This window comes from Sciurus carolinensis, chromosome 5 (genome assembly GCF_902686445.1).
Source record: "Sciurus carolinensis chromosome 5, mSciCar1.2, whole genome shotgun sequence".
Taxonomy (NCBI): domain Eukaryota; kingdom Metazoa; phylum Chordata; class Mammalia; order Rodentia; family Sciuridae; genus Sciurus; species Sciurus carolinensis.
In genome coordinates this window covers 103,035,815-103,041,033 of record NC_062217.1, presented here as the reverse complement: position 1 = coordinate 103,041,033, position 5,219 = coordinate 103,035,815, and the positions used below count along the sequence as shown (strand labels likewise).

General features: G+C 37.2%; 1 pseudogene; it reads left to right on the top strand.

Moving 5' to 3' along the window:
- The first annotated feature begins 402 nt into the window (after positions 1 to 402).
- LOC124985687 (sister chromatid cohesion protein PDS5 homolog B-like) lies at positions 403 to 4,145 on the top strand (annotated as a pseudogene).
- The last annotated feature ends 1,074 nt before the right edge of the window (positions 4,146 to 5,219 follow it).

The window sequence follows — 5,219 nt, the reverse complement described above, 5'->3', positions numbered from 1 at the left end:
TCTCTTTGTAAATACTATTTACTTTTGATGCTTCTTAGATGTTAATAATGACATTTTAAGGAAGACAGTATCACCCTTACCAGAGACAGGAAATAGATGAACTGACTCTTTTTTATTTTGAGGAAATAAAATGAATTATTTGAAAATCAAAAAATATTCAATAGTGTTATTTACTTTAGAGTTGACCCCCAAATAGTGTAGCTTCATTAGTTAGTTAACAACAAATCAATTGTTTACTTTAAAACGATTAAAGAGGGTCATTTTGAAGCGGAAAGGAGAAGGAACCGCTGGTCTGGCTGTGGAAGGGGAGTGGGGAGGAGGCCATTGGTGGCAGATCCCGGTGAGCAGCGGAGTGAGAGGAGTAGCGATTCGATCACCCGGAGGGGTAAAAATATTTCCACTATGGCTCATTCAAAGACTAGGACCAATGATGGAAAAATTACCTATTATCCTGGTGTCAAGGACATCTCAGATAAAATATCTAAAGAGGAGATAGTGAGAGGGTTAAAGATGGTTGTGAAAACTTTCATGCATATGGACCAGGACGCTGAAGAAGAAAAGGAGCTTTATCTATACCTAGCTTTACATCTTGCTTCAGATTTTTTCCTTAAGCATTCTGATAAAGATGTTCTTTTACTAGTGGCCTGCTGCCTTGCTGATATTTTCAGGATTTATGCTCCTGAAGCTCCTTATACATCCCCTGATAAACTAAAGGATATATTTATGTTTATAAGAAGGCAGTTGAAGGGATTAGCGGATGCGAAGAGCCCACAATTCAATGGGTATTTTATTTACTTGAGAACATTGCTTGGGTCAAATCATATAACATCTGCTTTGAATTAGAAGACAGCAATGAAATTTTTACCCAAGTATACAGAACATTATTTTCAGTTATAAACAATGGACACAATCAGAAAGTTCATATGCACATGAGCTCTATTATTTGTGAAGGTGATACAGTGTCTCAGGAGCTTTGGGACACAGTTTTGGTAAATCTGGTGCATGCCCATAAGAATATAAGCAAGCAAGCCTATGATTTGGCAAAGGCTTTACTGAAGAGGACAGCTCAAGCTATTGAACCATATATTACCAGTTTTTTAATCAGGTTCTGATGCTTGGGAAAACATCTATCAGTGATTTGTCAGAACATGTGTTTGACTTAATTTTGGAGCTCTACAATATTGATAGTCATTTGCTGCTCTCTGTTTTACCCCAGTTTGAGTTTAAATTAAAAAACAATGATAATGAGGTACGACTCCAAGTTGTTAAACTACTAGTAAAAATGTTCGGGGCAAAGGATTCTGAGTTGGCTTCTCAAAACAGACCACTTTGGCAGTGCTACTTGGGCAGGTTTAATGATCTGCCTGGAATGTGTGAAATTTGCTAGTCATTGTCTCATGAACCATCCTGATTTAGCAAAGGATTTAACAGAATATCTTAAAGCGAGGTCACATGACCCTGAGGAAGCTATTAGACATGATGTTATCGTGTCTATAGTTACAGCTGCTAAAAAGGATATTCTTCTGGTCAACAATCACTTAATTTTGTGAGATAATGAACATTACATATACGGTGGAGAGTGTGCAAAGAAGCCATGATGGAACTGGCCCAAATTTATAAGAAGTATGCTTTACAATCAGCAGCTGGAAAACATGCTACATATATATTACCAAAACAGTATTGATGATTGATTACTTGTTGAATGGATCTTTGCTCAATACATGGTTCCCCACAATCTGGAAACTACAGAATGGATTAAGTGCTTGTATTACTTGTGTACCCACACTGGATTTAAATACTGTGAAAGCATTGAATGAAATGTGGAACTGTCAAAATCTGCTCCAACATTAAGTAAAGGATTTGCTTGACTTAATTAAGCAACCTAAAACAGATGCCAGTGTCAAGGTCATGTTTTCAAAAGTGATGGTTATTACAAGAAATTTGCCAGATCCTGGTAAGGCTGAGGATTTCATGAAGAAATTCACACAAGTGTTAGAAGATGATGAGAAAATAAGGAAACAGTTAGAAGTACTTGTTAGTCCAACATGCTCCTGCAAAGAGGCTGAAGGTTGTGTGCGTGAAACAACTGAGAAGTTGGACAACCCTAAACAACCTACAAAACCTCTCCTGAAAATGATCAAATTTCTCTTGGAGAGGATAGCACCTGTGCACATAGAGACTGAATCTATCAGTGCTCTTATTAAGCAAGCGAACAAATCAATAAATGGAACAGCAGGTGATGAAGATGAGGGTGTTCCTACTGATCAAGCTATCAGGGCAGGTTTGAAACTGCTTAAGGTCCTCTCGTTTACACATCCTATCTCATTTCATTCTGCTGAAACATTTGAATCACTTCTGGCTTGTCTGAAAATGGATGATGAAAAAGTAGCAGAAGCTGCACTGAAAATTTTCAAAAATACAGGAAGCAAAATTGAAGAGGATTTCCCACACATTAGATCAGCCTTGCTTCCTGTTTTACATCACAAATCTAAACAAGGACCCCTTCTTCAAGCCAAATATGCCATTCACTGTATCCATGCAATATTTTCTAGTGAAGAGACCCAGTTTGCATAGATATTTGAGCCTCTGCATAAGAGTCTAGACCCAAGCAATCTGGAACATCTTATAACACCATTGGTTACTATTGGTCATTTTGCTCTTCTTGCACCTGATTAGTTTGCTGCTCCTTTGAAGTCTTTGGTAGCTACTTTCATTGTGAAAGGTCTTCTCATGAATTATTGGTTCCAGGAAAAAAGGACAACTAAACTTTGGGTTTCAGATGAAGAAGTTTCTCCTGAGACAATGGTCAAAATTCAGGCTATTAAAATGATGGTTCGATGGCTACTTGGAATGAAAAATAATCACAGTAAATCAGGAACTTCTACCTTAAGATTGCTAACAACAATATTGTACAGTGATGGAGACTTGACAGATCAGGGGAAAATTAGCAAACCAGATATGTCACGTCTGAGGCTTGCTGCTGGAAGTGCTATTGTGAAACTGGCACAAGAACCCTGCTACCATGAAACCATCACATTAGAACAGTATCAGTTATGTGCATTAACTGTCAATGATGAATGCTATAAGTAAGACAAGTGTTTGCTCAGAAACATCACAGAGGCCTTTCCCGATTACGGTTTCCACTTGAGTATATGGCAATCTGTGCACTTTGTGCTAAAGATCCTGTAAAAGAGAGAAGAGCTCATACCAGACAGTGTCTAGTAAAAATTAGAAATGTAAGATGAGAGTATCTGAAGCAACATGCAGCTGTTAGTGAAAAAATATTGTCTCTTCTACTAGAGTATGTTGTTCCATACACAATCCACCTTTTGGCACATGACTCAGGTTATGTCAAAGTACAGCATATTGAACAACTTACAGATGTTAAAGAATGTGTTTGGTTTGTTCTGGAAATATTAATGGCTAAAAATGAAAATAACATCATGGATTTATCAGAAAAATGTTTGAAAATATTAAACAAACAAAAGATGCCCAAGGACCAGATGATGCAAAAATGAGTGAAGAACTATACAGTGTGTGTGATGTTGCCACGAATATCATCATGTCAAAGAGCACCACATACAGTTTGGAATCTCCTAAAGACTGAGTAACACCAGTTCGTTTTTTCATCCAACCTGTTAAGAATTTCAGTAACACCAAAAATTACCTGCCTCCAGAAATGAAATCATTTTTCACTCCTGGAAAACCTAAAACAACCAATGTTCTAGGAGCTGTTAATAAGCCACTTTCATCAGCAGGCAAACAATCTCAGACCAAATCATCATGAATGGAAACTATAAACAATGCAGGCAGCAGCTCAAATCCAAGCTCTCCTGGAAGAATAAAAGGGAGGCTTGATAGTTCTGAAATGGATCACAGTGAAAATGAAGATTACACAATGTCTTCACCTTTGCTGGGAAAAAAAAGTGACAAGAGAGATGACTCTGATCTTGTAAGGTCTGAATTAGAGAAGCCTAGAAATTGGGGGAAAAAAAAAAAACCCAAAAAACCCTGTCACAGATCCAGAGGAGAAATTAGGTATGGATGACCTGACTAAGTTGGTACAAGAACAGAAACCCAAAGCACCGAGCATCAAGGAGAGCACAGCAGAGCCGTGTAGGACGCTCCAAGCAAGCACCTACTGAAGAAAATGATTCAAGTGAAGAAGTAGATGTGTTTCAGGGTAGCTCTCCTGTCAGTGATGATATTCCACAGGAAGAAACAGAGGAAGTGGAAGTTTCTGCAGTAAATGTATGGCGGAGAAGTTCTAAAAGGGAAGGCGATGAACAGATAGAATTTTCTTTATGAAAACTTTGGAAAAAATCTTTTTTTTTTTTTGGTCAAACTTGAGGTTGAACCAAGCTTTTGATGCCCAAAATGGGACTGCCAAAAAGTGGACAGTTGGACCTCACTTTTATGACCTCATGCATTTGTGGTCACACTCTTTAGCCATAGACAGTGATGACATTGACTGTGGAGTCTTGTGAAAGTGTAATGTGCAATGGCTATGTAGACAAAAACTAAAGAAAAACTTGTAAGTATCCTTTTTTCTTTCCTTTAAAATGATTCTGACTTCTAAAGTGCTTGTATAGGTTTTATCTGTGGCTTTAAACTGACAGTACCCAACTGTTTACTGGATCTATTGATTTGAAAAGAGTTTGTTAGGATCGATCTTGAGCAGTAATCTGTCAGTGTTTGTATTTGTATCCTCTGAAGTTTTACTGTGAAAATTTTTTTTCAACAACAACAACAAAAATGATTAAAGAAAATGTGAAATTAGATTTTGCCTCAACAGGCTATTGATCTAGCCCCATGTGGGTCAAACTATGTATAAAGTTGCCATTATTGAAAACAAAACTGTAATTACTTGATTCTGAATAGCCTGGTTGTTTGGTTTGAAGCCTTTGTTTTCCTTGGATGCAATGAAATGATTGCCCTGTTTGACTTTAGAAAATGTGGCCAATGAAATAAAACTGTAAGTTTTGTCTACTTATAGTTTGTCAAAGCAACTGTCAATTCACATCACAGGCTCCTTCTAAATAAAGGACTCCAGTATATTAAATTTGTTTTTCTTTAATGAACTGAACACTTTTTACTGTCATTACTCATTGCTTCTAAAAACAGTGGGAAATGCAATACATTAATCAACTGAGATAATTTGTCTTGAGGTGCATATTTTAGTGATGTAAGTAAATGAGATTCTGGCTCACTTAACTACC